This window comes from Musca autumnalis, unplaced genomic scaffold, assembly GCF_047663935.1.
Source record: "Musca autumnalis isolate F117 unplaced genomic scaffold, ASM4766393v1 scaffold_5, whole genome shotgun sequence".
Classification (NCBI taxonomy): Eukaryota; Metazoa; Arthropoda; class Insecta; order Diptera; family Muscidae; genus Musca; species Musca autumnalis.
Genome location: NW_027412088.1, coordinates 68,184,179 through 68,208,987, shown reverse-complemented (window position 1 = coordinate 68,208,987; position 24,809 = coordinate 68,184,179). Strand labels below are relative to the sequence as shown.

Genomic DNA, 24,809 nt, shown 5'->3' with positions numbered 1-24,809 from the left:
TAGAAGCACCCTTTCTTAAAGAAAGGGTCCATAGAAGCACCCTTTCTTTAAGAAAGGGTCCATAGAAGCACCCTTTCTTTAAGAAAGGGTCCATAGAAGCACCCTTTCTTTAAGAAAGGGTCCATAGAAGCACCCTTTCTTTAAGAAAGGGTCCATAGAAGCACTCTTTCTTTAAGAAAGGGTCCATAGAAGCACCCTTTCTTTAAGAAAGGGTCCATAGAAGCACCCTTTCTTTAAGAAAGGGTCCATAGAAGCACCCTTTCTTTAAGAAAGGGTCCATAGAAGCACCCTTTCTTTAAGAAAGGGTCCATAGAAGCACCCTTTCTTTAAGAAAGGGTCCATAGAAGCACCCTTTCTTTAAGAAAGGGTCCATAAAAGCACCCCTTCTTTCAGAAAGAGTTTAGAGAAGAATCCTTTCTTTCAGAAAGTGTCTACAGAAGCACACTTTCTTTCAGAAAGAGTTTATAGAAGCACCCTTTCTTTCAGAAAGAGTTTATAGAAGCACCCTTTCTTTCAGAAAGAGTTTATAGAAGCACCCTTTCTTTCAGAAAGAGTTTATAGAAGCACCCTTTCTTTCAGAAAGAGTTTATAGAAGCACCCTTTCTTTCAGAAAGAGTTTATAGAAGCACCCTTTCTTTCAGAAAGAGTCTATAGAAGCACCCTTTCTTTCAGAAAGAGTTTATAGAAGCACCCTTTCTTTCATAAAAGGTCTATAGAAGCACCCTTTCAGAAAGGGTCTATAGAAGCAGCCTTTCTTTCTTAAAGGTTCTATAGAAGAACCCTTTCTTTCATAAAAGGTCTATGGAAGCACCCTTTCAGAAAGGGTCTATAGAAGCAGCCTTTCTTTCATAAAAGGTCTATAGAAGCACCCTTTCAGAAAGGGTCTATAGAAGCAGCCTTTCAGAAAGGGTCTATAGAAGCACCCTTTTAGAAAGGGTCTATGGAAGCACCTATAGAAGCAGCCTTTCTTTCAGAAAGGGTATATAGAAGCACCCTATCCTTCAGAAAGAGTCTATAGAAGCACCCTATCCTTCAGAAAGAGTCTATAGAAGCACCCTATCCTTCAGAAAGAGTCTATAGAAGCACCCTATCCTTCAGAAAGAGTCTATAGAAGCACCCTATCCTTCAGAAAGAGTCTATAGAAGCACCCTATCCTTCAGAAAGAGTCTATAGAAGCACCCTATCCTTCAGAAAGAGTCTATAGAAGCACCCTATCCTTCAGAAAGAGTCTATAGAAGCACCCTATCCTTCAGAAAGAGTCTATAGAAGCACCCTTTCTTTAAGAAAGGGTCCATAGAAGCACCCTTTCTTTAAGAAAGGGTCCATAGAAGCACCCTTTCTTTAAGAAAGGGCCCATAGAAGCACCCTTTCTTTAAGAAAGGGTCCATAGAAGCACCCTTTCTTTAAGAAAGGGTCCATAGAAGCACCCTTTCTTTAAGAAAGGGTCCATAGAAGCAGCCTTTCTTTAAGAAAGGGTCCATAGAAGCACCCTTTCTTTAAAAAAGGGTCCATAGAAGCACCCTTTCTTTAAGAAAGGGTCCATGGAAGCACCCTTTCTTTAAGAAAGGGTCCATAGAAGCACCCTTTCTTTAAGAAAGGGTCCATAGAAGCACCCTTTCTTTAAGAAAGGTTTCATAGAAGCACCCTTTCTTTAAGAAAGGGTCCATAGAAGCACCCTTTCTTTAAGAAAGGGTCCATAGAAGCACCCTTTCTTCCAAAAAGAGTCCATAGAAGCGCCCTTTCTTTAAGAAAGGGTCCATAGAAGCGCCCTTTCTTTAAGAAAGGGTCCATAGAAGCACCCTTTCTTTAAGAAAGGGTCCATAGAAGTACCCTTTCTTTATGAAAGGGTCCATAGAAACACCCTTTCTTTAAGAAAGGGTCCATAGAAGCACCTTTTCTTTAAGAAAGGGTCCATAGAAGCACCCTTTCTTTCAGAGAGCTTCTATAGAGGCACCCTTTCTTTCAGAAAGTTTCTATAGAATCAGCCTTTCTTTCAGAAAGGTTCTATAGAAGCACCCTTTCTTTCAAAAAGAGTCCATAGTAGCGCCCTTTCTTTAAGAAAGGGTCCATAGAACCGCCCTTTCTTTAAGAAAGGGTCCATAGAAGCACCCTTTCTTTAAGAAAGGGTCCATAGAAGCACCCTTTCTTTCAAAAAGAGTCCATAGAAGCGCCCTTTCTTTAAGAAAGGGTCCATAGAAGCGCCCTTTCTTTAAGAAAGGGTCCATAGAAGCACCCTTTCTTTAAGAAAGGGTCCATAGAAGCACCCTTTCTTTATGAAAGGGTCCATAGAAACACCCTTTCTTTAAGAAAGGGTCCATAGAAGCACCTTTTCTTTTAGAAAGGGTCTATAGAAGCACCCTTTGCTTCTGAAAGGACCTATAGAAGAAATCTTTGCTTTTGAAAGGACCTATAGAAGAAATCTTTGTTTCAGAAAGGGTCTGTAGAAGCACCCTTTGTTTCAGAAAGGGTCTGTAGAAGCACCCTTTGTTTCAGAAAGGGTCTTTAGAAGCACCCTTTGTTTCAGAAAGGTATACAGAATGACCCTTTGTTTCTAAAAGGGTCTATAGAGGCATCCTTTTTTCAGAAAAAGTCTATACATAGAAGCACCCTTTCTTTCAGAAAGAGTCTATAGAAGCACCCTTTCTTTCAGAAAGGGTCTATAGAAGCTCCCTTTGTGTCAGAAAGGGTCTATAGAAGCGCCCCTTCTTTCAGAAAGGGACTATAGAAGCACACCGTCCTTCAGAAAGGGTCTATAGAATCACCCTTTGTTTTAGAAATTGTCTATAGAAGCATTCTTTGTTTCAGAAGGGGTCTTTAGAAGCACCCTTTCTTTCAGAAAAGGTCTATGGACGCATATTTTTCTTTCAGAAAGGGTCTACAGAAACACCCTTTCTTTTTGAAGACCTTCAATTAATTTTTTTCGTACCAAGTTATTATTTCATGTTACCTACCGCCCATTGCATCTCCAGCATCTTAATTTTTGCCGTTCATATTTGTTTTCTTTCCTTCTGCTTCTTCAATACCGGTTTGAAAATTCGAATCAAAATTAAGCTGCAATGCTTTAATGTTTTGTGGAATTTCTTGTCAACGTTTTTCTTTTGTGTGTGTTTTTCCTCTTTGTGTAGTTCGTTTTTTTTTTCAATTTCATTTTAATAGCATCGTCATCGCAAACGTGGTGTATTTTCGTTGTTGTTTAGTTGGCTGTTGGCGTTTTTGTTTTCTTGTTCTTCCAATGATTTTATGCTGCGCCATGAAACAAGCTTATGTTGAATGTGTTGATGCTGTTTGTTGGTCTCCCCGGTTTTACAGCTCGTGCTGCCAATGCTGCTGTCATTGTTGTTGTTACTGCTGCTGCCGTTGATTTTGTTTCATTTATGCCACACGCTACAAAACTGGATACGACCACATTCTTTTGGGAGTCTTATTTTGTATTGGTTTATCCACATGTGTGCTCCACGTTTATTTTCCTCTTTCTGCTCCTCGTCACTAGTTCATGGTGGGGTTTTGGGATTGCCTTTTTTAGAGATCGCTGTCATACCAAACAAATGAGTTGCAGCAGTACGCGATTTAGTTTTCGCCAAGCCATACTTAGGTTCTTGTTTATTATTTCTGTTGTTTTGTTGATAAAGTAAATGTTGCCAGATCCGTTGTTAAAGTCGTGGTTGATTTCAATTGATCATAACACTGTGATACAAAAGTGGAAAAATTTTTTTGCAGGATTTCTGATGGACAAATTCGGTTTTGTGGGAGTCTATAGAAGACGAAAATACCTTTGGTTTCTTTGGGCCACTTCGGGTTTTGATTTTATAACTTTCAGCTTTTTGGTTTTTTTTTCATATTTTCCTTTATAAAACATTGATACATTGTGTGTAATTGATAAGCAGGATAATCACAATTAGAATCATACATGCTAAGATACCCATCTTTTATAAAGGAAAATATGAAAAAAACCAAGAAGTTGAAACACAAAAAATGCCATAACGCATTCATTTTTCGACTGATTTCATTGGTTTTTCCCATTTTGGAAAGCCAACTAAATTTCCTACTTGCTAACTGTAAATACTTGTACTGTTAGGTGTCGTTTACGCAGCCTAGAGCACAAGGAAAAACATTTTACAGTTTTTTAATGCGTTTTTGTCATACTTAAACCACTATTACTTAGTCATTTGTTAACCGATTGTTAACCCTTTATAATGAAAAACAGTGTGTGCAAATCGGTTGTGGAAAAGAAGTAATGTCCGTTTAAATTTGAAAATCCAAGAAAGCCCATTTTTCACTACATTTACCGTTATAAAATGAAAAACCGAAGTGACCTAAAGAAACCAAAGGTCTTCTGTGGACTCCCACAAAACCGAATTTATGCATTAGAACCCCTGCAAATTTTCACTGTAGCAAAGCATAATTATTCATCAAATCCTGTACTCCATGTTTGGCGATTTAGTCAAACCATGGAGGTCATCTTCCATGACACCGCGAAGGACGTTGGTGCCGGCAACTGATGAAATTGGGTGAGGGGTAACCGTTGCTGCTTTGAGGGACCAGCTTTAGTGGGTATTACTGAATGAAGTTGTTTTTGTAAGGCTATAGGTTTATCCCTACCATATATCAAATACAAATCTTCTTTCGTATTCAAATAATCATATGCTGGAGAAAATATCACTTTAATATTTAATAGATTATTCCGCTCGTATGCCTCCTTCATAGTATTCCCAAGCTGTAGTTATTTTATTCCCAATACAGTAAGTTTATTGTCCGGCTGCTACAATAATTGCTAATCCATTTCAAAATCGAAAAATGAAGCAGCTTTTAAGATTTTTAAGATAAATTCCTAATTAAAATAACAAAACAAATGTTAAAAAATGTAATTCATTATTACACTGTGCAACACTGAAAATGTAAACAACTTCTAGTGGGCATTTTCTGAAAGTACATATTCAGAGTACACAACCCATAGTTGGGTTTCGTGTTTTTAGACCGGGTTTGGATTTTATGGCCTCATCTATACCGGGCTAAAATTACCTTTTTTTCCATTGATCCGGGCTTTATCTCCGAAACTAAACAAAATTTTCCTTTGTGGTTTTCAGCAAAAGTGTAGTCCTAAAGTAGTAGAACTTATGTTTTAAATAGAAGAACTAGGAAGAACCAAAGCGAGCGCATCAAAATGCATAAAATATATGAAATTTTACGTAATTTCTGAAATTATGGTCAGTTACAACCAAACTATTGAGAGTTGAACCAAGTAACCTTTCGCAAAAATTTGCCAAATAATGTGCTTAACAATTCTTTCAGACATTATGATACTATAAAACACTTACAGTCTGTCGCAAAAGTTAGTATACACCCCTGAAATCAAAATGTATTAGGGATAAATATCACTATAACGTATTGAAAACAACAAACAATTAGTTTTATTTGATAGACAAGAAGGTTGTCTTTCGTAATAACAATTAAAAGTGCTCAATATTTGCATACATTAGCAAATGTACGGTTCGAATCCCAAAAAGACCAAAATTTATGTCGCAAAAGTTAGTATACAACGGAGAATCCTCGTGGAACTGTGTAAAAAATTCTTGATATTTTTGAACAAAATGAAACTAAATCTGTACTTAAGATCATAAAGAGTATATTAATTGGTTTTAATGGCAGTTATAGTACTTATAGTGACAAGTCCAACGTACACCAGATCGCAAATCCACAAAAATTGGTCATCTACAAATACAACAAATGTAGCGACAAAATTCTGTGTGCTATGTCCTGTTTATGAATTCTAAAGCCATGAAATGTTCAGAAAAGCTCTAAAGTTTCATTAAGGGGTGATTTTGATCCAGATTCGACTTGTCCTGTTTGAAAGAACTGGAATTTCTTGAAGGAAACCCATACATTTGAGGCCATTGTCCTTTTGAAACATGTAATAATTCTTAATCCTTACACATAAGGACTTTCTTTTTGACTTAATTTTCTCACAAATGATGTCCCTTTTCATATTCCCACCAAAAGTAAATAGTAGGAGAACCTCAAGATCCGTTGTAAGCCCTACAGTTATACTGTCCTACCGGCCTTTTAGCAGTATCGGACATGCTTCTCGTGTCCATAGTGTCAAATGTACTACTAATGTCTAATGAACTGCTTCTAACTGATCCATTTACTTGTATTTTGGTCCTAAGTGAAGCGAACACAGTTTTTCAGAACGTTTTTGCACAATCCATGCGTTATAACAGCAGAGAAAGCTCTGTATTAAAATTTAAAATTAGCTATCATATCCTTCTGTGGTGGTGGAGTATCATGGTAGGGCATTCACCAGAACTTGAGGTTCTCCTACTATTTATTTTTGGTGGGAATGTGAAAAGGGACATAATTTGTGAGAAAATTAACTGAAAACGGAAAGTCCTTATGTATAAGGAGCTTTTCTGAGCATTTCATGGCTTTTGAATTCATAAACAGGACATAACACCCGGAATTTTGTCGCAACATTCGTTGTATTTGTAGATGACCAAATTTTGTGGATTTACGATCTGGTGTACGTTGGACTTGTCACTATAAGTACTATAACTGCCATTAAAACCAATTAATATACTCTTTATGATCTTAAGTACAGATTTAGTTACATTTTGTTCAAAAATATCAAGAATTTTTTACACAGTTCCACGAGGATTCTCCGTTGTATACTAACTTTTGCGATATAAATTTTGGTCTTTTTTGGATTCGAACCGTAAATTTTGCTAATGTATGCAAATATTGAGCACTTTTAATTGTCATTACCGAAGACGACCTTCGTGTCTCTCAACTAAAACTAATTGTTTTTTGTTTTCAATAAGTTATTGTGCTTTTTATCCCTAATACATTTTGGTTTCAACGGTGTATACTAACTTTTGCGACAGACTGTATTTCATATTGTTTAGGCGATATTTTATGTCATAAGTCCCAATTTACATTAGGCGAGTTTACTTGCGGCAGTTGTCAGTTAGTAGGTGAGAGAGGGGGCTGATAGGCAAAGGGTTACCATATGCCTCACTTCTCTCTCCTACAAAATGACAATTGCCGCAAGTAAACTCGCCCAATGTAAATTGGGACTTATTTCTACTAAACATATTTCAAACAACGTTCACACAGGCTGTTTATTCTCATATTTGAAATTTCAATATATATTGTTGATATATTTATCAAATTGTCGTTGAATAATATGCTAGAAACAACGCGATAGTGGCATTTTACAGTTAGTTGTGTAATGCATTCCAGTGAATATTTTTCGCAAAGATAACATTAAGAAAAATTTAACCGTTTTGGAGATACGCTGCGAAATACATATATACGAGTACAGATTACGGAATTTTTAGATATATTATAAAATTTGAGGCAATAAATGAGGTTATTCATGTTCATTTTTTTCCAAATACTTTCTGCGGATGCCATGGAAAGATTCGCATTGGTTTCAAAGATATAGCCCCGTTTTTCTTTAAAAAGTCAATATTTAACCATGTTTAGATAGGGCCATAAAATAAAAATCCCGATCTAACAAAACAAAACCCAAAGACGGTTTTCATCTATTGGGTATGTACTTTCATAAAAACCGTATTAGAAATTGTTTGCACAAAATTAACTTGAAAATGTTGCACAGTGTTATTAAAAAAAATTATAATAATAAATACTTCACACTGATACAAAGGAAACATTTTATTGACGGATTTAAAACAAAATAAAAAACAAATAGTAATTATTCGAATTCCACTACCAAATAGGACTTAAAATTTTTGTAAATAATTTCAAGAATATCGAAGAGTGCAATCGTTGATAAAAATTGATTTTATATATTAAATCGCGAAAATTGCACCCGAGCCCACACGTTCCAATTTTTTATTAAAAAGCTGATAAAAAATTAAAGATTTTTTCTATTAGGTCCAATATTAAAGTAGTTATGATCATTTTTTGTATATAGTTTTAGCAGAATTCAACTCTTTCAAGGCGCGATATCTCCGAAACCGTTAGTAAACAATACTTTGAAAATATTCAGACATTTTTTGTTGATGACCAGCACCAACACAAGAAAAAATAAAAGAAATGAAAAAATCAGTGTTTGCGTAATTGACCGATTTCACTCAGAAAACCCAATATATCTTCCCCATCAGGATGAAAATCTGAGTCAATCTAGCCATGTTTTTCCGTACGTCTGTTGTGGTCACTCTTGCGTCCACAATTACTGACGTAGAGCGCTATATTTTTGCACCGAGAGTCTTTTTTCCATAGGCAAATTATGTTCGAAGATGTCCTATATCAGCAAAAGTTTTATAATAGCCCCCATTCCGATTTTCAGTATTTTGATAGTTTTAGCTATATTTTTGAACGAAACTTTTGGTCACAAAATTTCTTCATCAAAAATTTTTAACAAAGGTCCATGTTTTGGTATAGACCCCATATAACGGTAACTCCAGATTTTCGGTATTTTGAGGATTTTAGCTTCACTTTTGACTGTACTAGCCGTTATTTGGCATATGAGGTTTCCACTGGTCATGAACCTTCTCCACCATAAATGTTCAACATAGGTCCATGTATATAAGATATAAGGTCACCTCTCAATTTTCGGTATTTTGTGGGTTTAGCTACATTTATGACTGATCTTAAAGTAGTAAGGCATTTGAAGTTCACTGTACCTCCCGATTTTCGGTATCATGAGGATTATAGCAACAATTTTTTGACAGAACTACCAGTAATTAGACATTTGAGACTCCCAGTGGGCACAACAAATTGTCAACATAGGTCCAGTTTTTGTTATAGCCCCCATATAACTGTACTTCTCGATTTTAGGTATTTTGAGGATTTTAGCAACATTTTTTAACTGAACTACCTGTAGTTTGACATATGAGATTCCAAGTGATCACAAAACATCTACCCCAAAAATTTTTAACATAGGTCCATGTTTTGGTATATAACAATACCACTCGATTTTAGGTATTTTGAAGATTATATCTAAATTGTTTTACCGAACTACCTGTAGTTTTTCATTTGTGTTTCCCAGTGGTGTTCTAGTAAAGCCCCCATATAACGATACCTCCCGATTTTAGGAATTCAGAGGATTTTAGCCACATTTGTTGACTGAACTAACCGTAATTTAACGGTTGAGGATCCCTGCAATCACGAAACTTCTCCACCAAGAATTGTCAAGATAGGTATCCGGTTTTGGATTGCCTTCATTTAACAAAACCTCCCGATTTTTGGTATTTGGAGGGTTTTATTTTCACTTATTGACTAACCTTTCCGCAATTTGACATTTGAAGTTTTTTGCAGCCAAGAAAGTTGTCCACAATAAATTGTCAACATAGGTAAATTTTTGCTATATCCCCAAAAAACGGCAAATCCCGATTTACGGAATTTTTAGGGTTATAGCTGCATTTTTTGACTGAACTTCCCGTAATTTAACATTTGAGGTTCTCTACAGTCACGAAGCTTCTCCTCCTACAATTAAAAAAATATCAGTCGACTTTGCCGACAGAGATATACCCTCAGCCTACGTGAATTGAAATTGCTTTTTCCATAAAACCCCCATTTTTTGTTGCACCGATTTCTATATGGAATTCGATATTAGACATATTGAAACTAAGGACACCAAATTTTAGGTCAAAATGTTTGAAGGTGAGGGCTTGGCGTACTCGTAAAGTCTACAATTTCCCCGATTTTGGAAAATACGTAACTTTCGCCAATTTCTGGAGAAAGAAATAGCTATTTCTCGGAAACTATAACAGATGCTGTATTCATTCTTTTTTTGTTAGGTAGATAGGATTATTGTCTTTCAGAATCGTTTTAATAAATTACCGTAGCGTTTACACGAAGTGAGCTATTTTATTTTTCCTCAGGTTCTAAATGTAAGTGGAGTAGAACTTTTAGAGAGTGTCCTCTTTCAGCCCGTATATAGTTTTGTACCCGCCCTGTTCCGTCCATTGAACACTTTATTAAATTTATTGGAACTACATGGGCAAAAATGTGTGTTTTTTCCCTCCGTTTTCCCATATGAATTATAGCTTTTTTAGACAGATGGAATTTTTTACATAAATGAGTTTTTATATCGGTTATATGAGTTTTATGAAAACCCAAGAGAATTTTTTTTAATTTTTTTGTGTTTTTGGTTTGTTTATTGGTGTTTGACCGTTTTTAATAGATTGCAATATATGAAACACTCAAAAACACTCATATTTTGATGAAAAATATGAAAAAAAACTCAATATTTTAACTTTGAGCTTGAATTCCTCTGAAAATGGTAAACCGCATCGGAAAGCTGATTGTGTTATTTGTCAAACAGAAAAAGAATTATGAAAATATGTTCATCCGTTCAAAAGTTACAGAGTTTTGACCAGGACAAAACGATTCGAAACCACTCTGCGCCGGTTTGAATCGAAGTCATGGCGCACAATGATTCCTTTTCCCTTGTTCGTTTTTCGAAATCAGGCAAACAAATTGTAATATACGTTCCTTAAGCCGTATTGTCGCCCCATGATCAGTTTAGCCGAAGAAACAAGCGTCATTTGCTTCGAAGTGTTTCTTCCTCAATGAACAAGTTTCGTTGGATTTGGCTCGCCTTCTAAGACCCCCCGGTCGATTGCTCATACGCATAGATCGAAGAGTCGTCGTCGGTGACGAAATTATTAACGTTGTTTAAAGTACCTTTATCGTATTTATTCACAATTTCTTTGCACCAATCGACAAAAAACTTTTTTTTAGCGATTATAAAATTGTGCTGGACCTAACGAAAAAAAAAAACATTTTTGCGGCCAGGTGTTGACGCAATACAAATGTTAGTTGGTGCAAGAAATGTCCAAGGATGCCTCTTGCTCACGGTATATAAGATGGCGATATTGCTTTATCTGTTTACGCACGGGTTAACTTTTTTCTGGCAAACGACCGTTTTTGGGACGACTTTCACTACCATCGATTTTTAGCGAGTGTTGGTCGCAATTTAATTCATTGAACCAGTTTTTCATAGTGCTTTAGTATGGTTCTTTATCGACAAACAAAGATTTAATTTGATCGATGCACTTTTGCCGTGAATATACGCGCCGAAATTTTTTAAAAACAAGTAAGAAAGTATCAGTCAGCTGAGCCGGCAGAGTTATACCCTCAGCCACGTACCCGAAGAAAAAAAGTTAACACAATACTTCTGTAGGTTTTTTAGCTGTTGGGAAAATTTTCCAGGATGGAAAGGGCCGCAAAAAACTACATGTTGCAACAAAATTCAGAATGATCCAAGACGAGTGCATTTTTTCCAAACTTTGGGTGGGTGTACCCATAGGAGTGATCCGACGTAGTACATATTCGGACCTAATACAAATCTGTAGGAAATATTTTTTTTTTCTTTATTAGTCTATGGATATTTTCCTTACAGACTTCATTTTCTGAACTTAAATATATTACAATTTTACTTTTCAATTTACAAAGTTTCAGCTAAATCGATTTCTCTCTTAAAGGGTTATTTTACACAATAGCCAGCTTAGGTGGTGCCGGTAGGATTTTCTGGACCTTTTTGGGTCATTATTTCAGGAAGTATGGACTTTCCCACGAAAAAAATTACAACGTCGTAACAGGGGCCGCAAGTGCAACCTGCTGCGTCACAAATTAATAAGATCAGAGAGGAGTTGTTAAACTACACTTTTTCCAAATTTTGTGTGGGAGGTACTCAAATGAGTGGACCGATATAGTCCACATTAGAACTCGATCTATGCCTGAAAGTAATATTATCAATAGCAAAGTTTGGCTCAATTCGGTTATTCCCTCCTAGAGTTATCATGCCCACAATCTTGGCGAAAAATTTTGAACCTTCGTGGGGGAGGTACCGGAAGGATTGGACCGATATGGTCTATCTTCGAATTTAAACTAAGTTTGGACAAAATATTGAAAGACCCAAAATTTTAACCAAATATGTTGATCCGTTCGAGAGTTATCGTGCACTCCAACTACGACACATGGTATTATATGGGTTGTTTGCAGTTTTCGTGCTGATTTTTGAGGATATATGGACTTGCTCCTGAAAAATATTATATCGTCGTAATGGGGGTAGTGAACACAAGTGGCTGAAACAAAAATTAAAGCGATTCGAGAGCAGGCCTTAAACTGCACTTAAGCAAAATTTTGTGTGGGAGGTACCCGAAAGAGTGAACCAATAGGGTCCATATTAGAACCTCATCTATGTCTGGTAGAAATGTCACGTTGTGCAAAGTATGGACTAATTCGGTTACTCCCTTCAAGAGTTATCGTGCGGACAATTTTTCCGAAAAATTTTGAACTTTTGTGGGGGAGGTACCTGAAGGAGTGGACCGATATGGACCATCTTCGAACTTAAATCAAATCTGGACAAAATATTTCGATACCCAAAATTTGAACCGAATCGATTGATCCGTTCGAGAGTTATCGTGCGCACCAGCCAGACAGACGGACAGACAGACAGACAGGCGGACGGACATTGCTAGATCGACTCAAAATTGTCTGAAACAGATATCGTACAAACATACTTGGGGTCTAAAACCTTTATTTCGATGAGGCACATTTTTGGCCGTATCAAAGTGTAAATACCCTCTTTAGCCTAAAGGCTGAGGGTATAATGATCGGACGAAAATGTTCACAAATAAATTCAATTTTTTGCAAAGTGATTTTTTCAAGTCACAGTAAACAACACAACGCATGGTCTTATGTCAAATTATCCTGAGTACGCTTATGCTAAAAACTGTCAAACATTCCAAAAAATGTCACTTAGCATCTGAAAACAATGTGTGTTGCATAGACCTGAAAGTTTTCTGGTCACCTATGTATTGTGCTGCTGCTTTTTTATACTGATCAGCTATATCGTTGTAAATGTATGATAATACGAGTATTCCTACAAATCTTTAAAATTAATTTTGCATATATTTTAGTAAATGTTGGTACTGTCCTACTGCTTCCCCAAAAAGACCTCAGCGAATCCAACATCTGGCAACTTAATTCTCGCCTTTCATTTCAATTCATACGCAATTATTCTCATGAGAGCCATAAACATTGTAGGCTTGGAAATCTTTTAGCATTTAAGCTGGAATTCAGTCGGGGTTTTATATCTAATATGTGTGTGTGTTTGCGGCACGATCGTGTCTCTTGTTATTGGACAGCGTTCAATGAAATCCAAGAAAAACACAAGTCAGGCAAGAAAAAAACTCAGCAACTGGGGAGTTGGATGAAAAATACTCTTCTCCGCCCATGGTGTACTCTCTTGCCTCCCAAATGAATTGTTTGTGAAAAAAACGAAAATATTTTGGAGACTAATAATAAAACTGGGTATCTCAAAGATACTCAGATACAGTAAGATACCAGAGGCATACATTTGTATGCATACGAGAGCCAAGAGCAAAATGAGAGGATGTCTGCACAAAATGATGCAAGAGAAATTGTTTACATGACTATCTTCCATTTCATTCTTGACAAAATAAACGGAAGAAGAAACCACACTTCTGTTTTTTTGTTTTTGTTGGTTACCCTTACAAAGCAATTTTTTAATGACAACTATTTTTTTTCTTTCTTTTTTGTTTGTTTTAGAAATTCCAAAATAATTTGAGAGATCGGGAAAAAGCATTCGTTCCACAATAACAACAACCACAACGGAAAGAGAAATTATCGCCAAAAGTATTTCAAGGCGGGAGTGGTCGTTCATCATCTGTATTTACAACAACCGGAATGGTGTGAAATTCAAACAAATACAACTACGAAGCGAGTAAATTAAGCTGCAAAATAAAGAAAAGCGCGCCGCATGCGCTTTGGTGTCGTCGGCAAGAGTAAAAAAATCATTTGTGTTTTTTTTATGTTCTGTGCCAAAATAAATAAATAACGAGAAATAAAAAGAAAAAAAATTAAAGCAAATACAAAAAAATTGCAAAAAGAAAATTTCAAAGAAAAAAGAACACAACAAATTTTATATTCAATACCTGTTCTTATACGTCAATCGTGTTTCGCGGCGTCTCCTTGCATTGTATTTGTTGTCGCCGATATTTATGAAGCCTAGGCCGGCCTGTTTGCAATTCGCGTTCACTGTACATCGTCGTCGTTAGCTGGCTGGACTTCATTGAAAGTTTGAAAAGCGGGTTTTTGTTTTTATCACAGAGTAAACGTTGTTTGGAACTGCTGTTGCTGCTGGCTGTTGGGTGCTGTTGCCGCCACTTTACCTTCACTAGCCGTGATAAATTGTTTTTTACATGTTGTTGTAATGTAAGGTCAGTAACATTCTTCTTTCGTTTCATGTTTTTGTTGTTATTTACTTGTATCCATTAACGAATGGGGTAGTAGCAGCAGCTACAAGGGATCTTATAACAATCACACCAATATTTGATTACGTATAGATGGTTATACGTACAAACATACATACATACGTTTATAAATTTAACTCTGTGTGTATATGTAGTGTTGTTCCCATTAAACTTTTGTACTTTTTTACTTTTTTAATTAAACTGCTGCGATTTTTTCTTTACATTTTGTTTTTGTATTGATGATTCAAATCATTCAAGTGCGTAACTTTGATGGTGTGCGGCCGGCCTTTATGGCAGCATGAGCTTGCGTTAAAGTTTAGTAAACAATTTTATTTTAGTAATTTTTTCCGTTTCTTGAAATTGCTTTGCCAGTTTTTCCCATCAAAGGGTTTTTATTGTTAGTTGGAATTGGCCCCACTCTGACACAGACGCCCAAAACAAGCATTCATTGCACACCTCAAAATTATTCCCCAGTGTCAGTCATATTGTTTGTTTATATTAAGGTTATAAAATAAGTATGTAATGTTTTGAAATCTATTCAAAACAATAACAAGTAAAAAATTGCTCAGTTCGGCCGTGCCGAATCTTTTTTAACCCGCCGCCATAAAATATTCGAAATTAAAAAAAAAAAATTGCATGCAGATGTTTTATGTCCACGGATATGCCAAATGCCTAAATTTGGTCTATCTAAAAATATAATTAATCGGGTGGCACCTTTATATGTCACCTATATTAAAGTATGGACCTATGTTGACAATTTGTGGCGGAAAAGTTTTGTGATCACTGGGAATCTCAAATGTCAAATTACAGAGAGAGTGCCTAAAATCATGAAAAAAACGAAAGTCGGGAGGAATAATTATTCTGAAAATATCGAAAATCGGGAGGTACAGTCAGTTATATCGGGGCTATAACAATAAATATACATATGTTGGCAATTTTTTGTGGCCACTGGTAATCTCAAATGTCAAATTACAGGTAATTTGGTCCAAAAAATTTGGCTAAAATCCTGAAAACAACATAAATCAGGTGACACCGTTATATGGAATCTATACCAGAACATAGACCTATGTTGACAATTTTTCGTGGAGAAGTTTTGTGACCACTGGGAATTTCAAATTTAAAACCACAAGTAGTTCGGTCAGAACTATAGTGAAAATTCTGAGAATACCGAAAATAGGGAGGTACCGTTATGTAGAAGCCAAAACATGGACCTATGTCGATATATTTGGTGGAAAAATGTTGTGACCACTAGGAACCGCAAATGAAGGTTAAAAATTGTTGCTAAAGTCCTCAAAATACCAAAAATCGGGGGTACAGTTATATGGGGGCTATACCAAAACATGGACCTATGTTGACAAGTGGTTCGGTCAAAAAATGTAGCTAGATACTTTAAAATATCTGAAATCGGATGGTACCGTTATGTGGGGGCTACACCAAAACGAGGCGAAGTATAATCCATCTTCGATGGACAAAAATATATTAAAACAAGTAAAACCAGTAAGGAAAGGATCAAAGTCGGGCGGGGCCGACTATATGATACCCTACACCACTGTGAATATGTAAAATATAAATCGGAGCTATATCCAGATCTTAACCGATTTCGATATAATTTGGCACAGTTATTTCCAGACCTAATTCAGTCACACATTACTAATATCATTGAAATCAGACTTATATAGCGTATTTGGTGCAGCAAATACTCGAAATCGGACGAAAATAAATATGGGAGCTATATCCAAATCTGAACCGATTTCGATATAATTTGGCACATTTATTTCTAGACCGAATTCAGTCACACATTCCAAATTTCATCGAAATCGGAAATATTTAGTGTGTTTGGTACATAAAATAGGTGAAATCGGCCGAAAATATATATGGGAGCTATATCCAAATCAGAACCGATTTCGATATAATTTGGCACACTTATTTCTAGACCGAATTCAGTCAAACATTCCAAATGTCATCAAAATCGGACGTATGTATATAGCGTGTTTGGTGCAGAAAATACATGAAATCGGGCGAAAATATATATGGGAGCTATATCCAAATCTAAGTTGGCACATTTATTTCTAGACAGAATTCAGGTACACATTCCAAATTTCATCGAAATCGGACATATATAGAGTGCGTGGTACAGAAAATAAGTGAAATCGGGCGAAAATATATATGGGAGCTATATCCAAATCTGAACCGATTTTCACCAAAAGCAATAGCGTTCTTCCTATGGCTAAAAAAATTGTAGTCCCCAATATTCAGCTGAATCGGACAAAAAATTCGACCTGTACGTTGCGAACAAAAATACATGGACAGACGGACGGACATGCATAAATCGACTCAGAAAGTGATTATATGTATATCCCCAAAAGGAACTATCGGCCTATTTCGTATGTTACATACAAATGCACAAAGACATAATACCCCTTACCACAGTGTGGTGTAGGGTATAAAAAGTATCAGTCGGCTTTGCCGACAGAAATATACCCTCAGCCCATGTGAATTGAAACACTATTTGGACATTTGAAAATGCCGACAAATATGTGGTGAAGGGTGATCCATTTAGAGGTTCCTACTACAAAAAAAAAAAAAAAAAAAAAAAAAAAAAAAAAAAAAAAAACCGAAAAATCCAATTGAATGGGGAATGTTTATTATCATTTGAAAGAACAGTCGATGAAATTTATTTTTTGCAGATTATGTCTAACAAATATTGCCCGAGGCTACGTCTCAGACGGTCCATCCGTTGAGTCCAATTTTCAACGACTCGTTCAAGCTTTTCGACTGGTAACTGGCGAATGGCACGACTGATTTTTCCCCCAAGACCGGAATCGAAGCGGCTTTATCCGCATACAATTTTGCTTTACATATTCTCACAAGAAAAAGTCTAACGGAGTGATATGAGACGATCATGGTGGCCAATCAGCTGGTCCAAACGTGCTCACCGAAGTGTTCTTACAATAAATCCTTGATTGATGCGATGTGTAGGAAGTGGCGCCGTTTTGTTGAAACCAAATGCCGCCGAGATTACCAGCTTCAATTTCAGACATAAAATAATCGGTTATCGCGGTGCAATAACGGTCGCCATTCGCGATGAAGTCCTAACCGACATCATTTTGAAGAAATAGGCTCCGACGATTCCACCGACCCACTAACCGTTATTTTTTCTTTTTAATAAAGTGGCGGCTCTTGATCTCTTTAATTTGCTCTTTTTCATAAATATGACAATTTTGCTTCTTTACATACCAATAAAGCCAGAACTGTGCATCATCACTGAATAAAGTTAGGCTCGAAACACACTCCCCACATAACACGAATTTTCGTAATAAAGTTGAACGATTTGTAAACGTTGTACAGGCGTAAGTTTTTCCATGATAAAATGTCAAACGGTACTAAACAAAAATAACATGAACACGTGACATTACCCAGCAAACAAAATGTCTGATGTCCGACACGTCTGAACAATTTCGGAAGCGAAGATGTTCAGATTTCGTTCTGATTTCTAAACGATAGTTCAGATTTTGTACCGATTCCGTTCCGATTTAGGAACGAATGTGGGAAAGAAATTTCCTTTCCGAATTTCCCAAGGATTTTCTTCAGATTTCGTTACAAAATCGGACCGATGTCGCTACAACATTTCGTTCCGAAATTATGTCAACCACTTCATACAACTTTTGTTAAGATATCGTTACGATTTCGGATCAGATATCGGGCGTATTCTCCGAATATTGTTCCGATGTCGGTACGATTGGTTAGCTGGGTAATCACGCGTGATCTGTCAAAAAAGGCTGTTGAAAAATGTACCTCTTGTTGGATCACCCATTATATCGGCTTGTAGTGACTTGAAAAGTTTGTCAAAACAGATGATATAGAAAAAATGTCAAACGATTTTGTGCGTGAGGTTTTTATCGTATCACCTTATAATTAAGATTTTATGTAATCTTATGTAAAAACTCAACAAAATGTGCTGCAGGGATATCATGGGATATCATAATGTACAAGATGTTGAAAATCGTGGGTCACGGTGCTCTTGAATTTACTTTAAGTGAAAGGAGCTTACACCTGGGAAGTTTTTGCGGATTCTGAAAGTTTAATGTTCATAGATGAGAGAATTAAAAAAAAAAAACAAAAAATCAATGGAGCGCTTTTTAAATAAATCTCGATCAAAATTCACATTCTCAGTTTTTTTGGTTTTCACAATTTTGCTGGGAAACCGCAAGTCCTATCGAAATGGTATTAGAGAAAATATTTTAGCTGAGGAAATTCTCTAAAAGATTGGCATTTATGATATTTTCGTAGGTTTTACCATTTTCGAGATATAGAAGTTCAAATTGGGACAATGCACTGACTGTATCGCCACCTTATAAAACAATGTCATGTTCGGTGCACCTTAAATAACTTTAAATAAAAACCGCTTACACCTGGGAAGTTTTTGCGGATTCTGAGACAGCAATTTTCGTAGATGAGAAAAATCCAAAAACAATAGAAAATCGCCAGAGGGATTTTGAAATAAATCACGGCATAGTTCACATTTATTAGGTTTAGTTTAGGTTTTAGCGATTTTGCTTGGAAACCGCAAGTCTTATCGAAGTGGGACTATAGAAAATGTTGTAGTTGTGAAAATTCTCTGGAGGATTTATTTGAAAAGTAGTTTGGCCATTTTTTATCGTTTTTAGCGATACAGTCAATGTAATTTATAGAAAAAAATTAAGTAATAATATAGTGACAGACCTTTAAAATAATTAAAAATTATTAATTACACTGTGGCACAAAATGGAGGTGAAAATTTGGGGCAGTGATAATTCTTTTGGAGATGAAAGTCCTTGGTGAGTATATTAAGAATCCCGAAGGAAGGTTTAAAGTCCATTATCGAAGTAGATCATATTTTGGGAGTCACATCTTTTCGATAGATATCGCGCCGATTAGTTATTTCAATAGGCCATCGTATAACTTTTGGACCAGTATGCTGGAAGCATGGACTTGTCCACGGAAAATGTAATATCGCTGTAAACAGGACCATATCGAACACCATCGGTATGCATTTCCAAAGGTTTTTCGAACAGACCCTAAACTGCACTTGGACACAAATTTTGAACTTTTGTGGGGGAGGTATCTTAAGGAGAAGTTTAACTAAATTTGGACAAAATGTTAGGAGATCCAAAGTTTGGACCAAATTGGTTGACCCGTTCAAGAGAAAGTGCATACCATTTCAGTGAAATTTTTTTAAATATTGGGGGAAGTAGCGGAATCTGCGGACCGGTATTGCCCATCTTCGAACTGAAACTGAAGTTTGGACAAAATATGAGGAAGGAAAAATTTTGGACCAAATTGGTTGATCAGTTCGAGAGTTATCGTTGCTCTCCAGCCACTACATATAGTGCCATAGGGGTTTATACGCCTTTCGGGCTGTTTTCTCAAGAAGTATGGACTTGCCAAAAAAAAAAAACGTTTACCGTCGTATTTGAAGCAGCGGATGCAAGTTGCTTCAACAAAAATCAAAGCGATTCGGAAGCAGGTCTAAAAGTGAACTTATTCGAAATTTTGTATGATAGGTACCCGAAGGAGTGAACCAATAAAGTCCATATTTGTACCTGATCTATATCTGGTATATATATTTGGGTGTGTAAAGTATGGATCAAATCGGTCACTCCCTTCAAGAGTTATTGTGCGCACAACTTTTCCGAACATTTTTGAAAATTTGTGGGAGAGGTACCTGAAAGAGTTGACCGATATGGCTTATCTTCAAACTTAAACTAAGTTTGGACAAAATATTTTGGACCGAATCGGCAGATCTGTTCAAGATTTATCTTGCGCTCCAACCACTACACACTGTATAATAGGGTTTTGTTTGCACCTTTTAGGCTATTTTCTCAGGAAGTATGGACTTGCCCCTGATGGAACTTGTACCGTCGTATGGGGGACAGTGAACACAAGTTGTTGCAACAAAAATCAAAGCGATTCGAGAACAGTTCCTAATCTAAACTTATCCGAAATTTTGTGTGGGAGGTAGCCGAAGGCGTGGACCGATTGAGCCCATACTGGAATCTCATCTAAGTTTGGTAGAAATTTTACGATGTGCAAAGTATGGACCAATTCGGTTACACCCTTTAAGAGTTATTGTGCGCACCAGCCAGCCAGACAGACAGACGGACGGACATTGCTAAATCGACTCCAAATTGTTTATTTATTAAAGACTACGCATGGACTTCTATTGAAGTTTACCACACTTGGAATCCTATTGAAGAAGAGCACACCTGGCCTTCTATTGGTCTTCTATATAAGAAGAACACTTGGTCTGCTGTTGAGGAAGATCATGAAGACCTATTGGTCTTCTATTGAAGAAGACCACACTTGGTCTTCTATACAAGAAGCCCACTTGGTCTTCTACAAGAAGACCACTTGGTCTTCTATACAAGAAGAACACTTGGTCTTCTATACAAGAAGAACACTTGGTCTTCTATACAAGAAGAACACTTGGTCTTCTATACAAGAAGACCACTTGGACTTCTATACAAGAAGACCACTTGGTCTTCTATACAAGAAGACCACTGGTCTTCTATACAAGAAGACCACTTGGTCTCTATACATGAATATCACATGGTCTTCTATTGAAGACGACCACACTTGGTCTTCTATACAAGAAGACCACTTGGTCTTCTATACAAGAAGACCACTTGGTCTTTTATACAAGAAGACCACTTGGTCTCTATACATGAAGAACACGTTGTCTTCTATTGAAGAAGACCATGAATACCACATGGTCTTCTATTGAAGACGACCACACTTGGACTTCTATTGAAGAAGACCATACTTGGTCTTTTCTAGAGGAATATAATACTTGGTCCTTCTATTAAAGAACTTATATTTCTATTGAAGAAGAAAACACTTGGTCTTTTATTGAAGGAGACCACACTACAGAAGAAGGATAGTTCTATAGAAGAAGACCATTTGGATTTTGTAGAAAAGAAAATTCGTATATTGAAGAAGAAAACTCAGTATTCTATATAAAAAGGACACTTAGTCTTCTATGGAAGAAGACCACACTTGGCCTATACAAGAACACACGTTGTCATGTATACAGGAAGGCTACTATAGAGGAAGACCACTGTGCCGACAATAGAAGAAGAACGTGAGTAGGAAAAGACTACTGGGTCTGTAAATGGAGAAAAGACCCTTGAAACAAGTAAGAAAGTATCAGTCAGCTGTGCTGATGGAAATGTATCCTCAAAAAAACATGTAAAAAAGCGTTAAGTTCGGCCGGGCCGAACTTTTTATAACCTCCACCATAAAATATTCTGAACTAAACATTCAGAATCAAAACGATGCAAGAGGAGCTCTTCAACTTCAATTTTTCGAATTTTTGTGTGGGAGGTGCACGGAGGAATGGACCGATAGAGTCCATATTCTAACATGATACATGACTGGATAAAATAATACGATGTGCAAAGACTGTACCAATCAGAAACCCCCTGCGAGAGTTATCTTACGGATTTTAGGCTAATATCTCAAGAAGTATGGGCCTCCGCAAGAAAAAAAATTGTACCGTTATAAAGGGAGCTGCAAGGACAACCAACTGACAAAAATTTCAACACGATCAGAGAGGTGCTCTTCAAATTAACTTTATACGAATTTTGTGTGGGAGGTACCCGAAGTAGTGGACCGAGATAGTCAATATCCGCGTCTGATATATATCTGGAAGGAATAATACGATGTGCATAGTTTGGACCAAATTAATTGCTTCCTTTAAGAGTTATCCCTAACACCATTTTCCAGAAAATTTTGAACTTTTGTGGGGGAGATACCCAAAGGAGTGGACCTACATATATGACCCATCTGAGAATTTAAACTAAGTTTGAACAAAATATTACGATACCCAAAATTTGGTTCAAATCGGTTGATCCGTTCGAGAGTTATCGTGCGCACCAGCCAGGCAGACGGACATTCAGCCTAAAGGCTGAGGCTATAAACAGGTCACTTGGTCTTTTTTAAAAAAACAACACTTTTTATTTGTTTAACGAAGACTACTTCGTCTTGTGGTCTTCTTAGCACCATGTTATGTAATCTATCTAATGATGTAACCCTTTTTGATTGACTGACAACAATGCCACCACTTCAGCTTCGACACGAGCTACCACTTTTTTTTTGCACAATCGATTTGATTCAAATTGTGAAATATTTTGTGAATACTTCCACTTATGCGGAATACCTTTTGAATAACTGCCAAAACACATACATATGTACATATCAACCTACTCATGTATGTACGTATGTATATTGGTTGGTTAGAAGGGGTATACAAATGAATTTGTTTTTTTGTTGTCTGTCAGAATAATGCCAAAAACACTCCTTCGTTACATAAAGAATGTTTATTACAGCAAAAAAAAAAAACAATTTACAATAACAATAAAGTAGTAGTCCGCCTGTTGATTGTTGTCGACGGTTGTTATTCTGATGTAGTTGTTTGTCAAAATATTTAGGCCTGATGAGAAAAATTATTTAAAGTGTGGGTTATCAAATTCTTTTGTAAGTTGCCAGATGTTGTACTTTGGTGTGCCTCAAATAAAGGATGGGGGAATGAAAGACCGAACTAAAAGACTTGTTGTAATCAAAAAAGGGGTGCTGTATGCATATGTACGTTCCTTTGGTATGTGGTAAAAAAATGCAGAACACTTGATTTATTTCATAAAGAAGAATTGTAATTTACTTCTTTTACAAGTAAAGGCAAATAAGAAACGCAAATGAAAGAAAAACTAAATTGCAAATATTTAGTTGTTGTCAGAAGAAATGAGGGAAGTTTTCCAAAAGTAATATTTGTTATGGCAAGCATGAAATTTTAGGAGGGAGTAAAATTAATAAAATTGAATTATGTCTTTCCTTCGCTGCATGAGAATTACAAGTTATTTTGAAGATTGGATGGATGGCTGTGAAATTTTGGCTTCCGTTGTTTATGGGAAATAATTGTTAGTTATTTAAGGGGCTATGGCCACTTATTGGGCACGAAAAAATCCATTTTCACGAATTTTTACAAGAAATCTACCAAACTTTTTTGGAAGATTTTGTTACCATCTGAAAATATTGCAAAGTTTTCTGACAAATAGCCGCCTACGAAACACGGTTTTTGAAAAAGCAATTTACGGTGGCCACTGTAACTCGAAAACGAATAAACTGATCAGCATGTATTTTGTGGGATCATTAAGAACCTAATTATTTTGTTCTTAAGCAAAACAGAATAAAAAATATTCATTGAACAAACTGGTGAACTGTCAAAATCAAAGTTTCAATTTTAACTAAAATATTGATAGTTTTTTCGCCATAAATCCCTGAAAAAAATTAAGTCTCTCGCTTAAGGACATGCTTTTTATGTTTATAATAATTCCACACAAGGAAGAACGGCCTTAAGTTCTGCCAGCCGAACTTTTTATACCCTCCACCACGAACTGTATTGAAGTATGGGAATGTTTATGAAAGTATTAAACTCTTTTTCTTATTGCAACAATAATACATACTCCCTACAAAACAGCTCATATGGGGCGTCATCGTTGTTCTTTCCAAAACATGGACCAATATTTACAATTTTCCGAATTTAGCGCAATACATAAAATAGGACAATACCGAATAGACCCAAACTACCGAATAGACCTATTCTGGATTTGGATAGTTAATGAACATCGGGAGCACCGTTCCATGGAGGCTGTATAAAACGTTGACATGTACTGATATATTTCTGGTACATTTTGTAACTCCAGCGAAGACTAAATATCAAATTTCAGATATTTCGGTTGAATAATGTGACTAAAACTTTCTAAATACCGAAAATTGCGAGGGGCAATACGGGAAATTTTCAGGTGGAAAGTTTTATACCACCAACGGAGACTAAATATTAAATTTCAGCCGTTTCGATGGGATGTTGATGGCACAACCTTCAAAATACCGAGAATCGGGAGTACGCTTCTATGGGGGCTATTTGAAGACATGGACTTATACTGATAATTCTGTTCTGCGATATTTTATACCCCATGGAAGTCTTAATACCAAATTTCAGTAATATCGGTGGTATATTGAGCCCACAATTTTTACAATATCGAAACCCGATAGGTACGGTCCTATGGGGGCTATGTGAGGCCACAACTTTCAAAATACCAAAAATCGCGAGGTACCGGTCTATGGGGGCTATATAAGCACGCCGACCTGTACCGACAAATTTTAGGTGGAAAGTTGTAAATATAGGCCACAACCTTGAAAATACCGAAAACCAGAGGTACCGTTCATGGGGGCTATATGAAGGGGTGGACGTTTACCGAAAAATTTCTGATGGAAAGTTTTATACCACCAACGAAGACTAAATTACCAAATGTCAGTCATTTCGGTGGGATATTGAGGACACAACCTTCCACATATCGAAAATCGGGAGCTACCGTTCTATGGGGCTATAGAAGACATGGACCTTTACCGACATATTTCAGGTTGAAACTTTTGCACCTCAGCTAACGCTAAGTACCAAATTCAGCCAAAATACAGAAAATCGGGAGGTACCGTTCTATGGGGACTATACGAAGACGTGGACCTTTACCT

General features: G+C 36.5%; 1 protein-coding gene across 6 annotated transcripts in view; it reads left to right on the top strand.

The window, feature by feature from the left end:
- ASPP (Ankyrin-repeat, SH3-domain, and Proline-rich-region containing Protein) overlaps positions 1-24,809 on the top strand; it is a 512,118-nt gene that overhangs the window by 64,360 nt on the left and 422,949 nt on the right. For 4 of the 6 annotated variants that reach the window (XM_073991524.1, XM_073991521.1, XM_073991523.1 and 1 more), the window contains exon 2: positions 13,543-14,213. The gene's annotated coding sequence lies outside the window, so the exon portion shown is untranslated. The remainder of the gene's footprint in view (positions 1-13,542; positions 14,214-24,809) is intronic. The other 2 variants (XM_073991525.1, XM_073991526.1) reach the window with 1 other exon arrangement.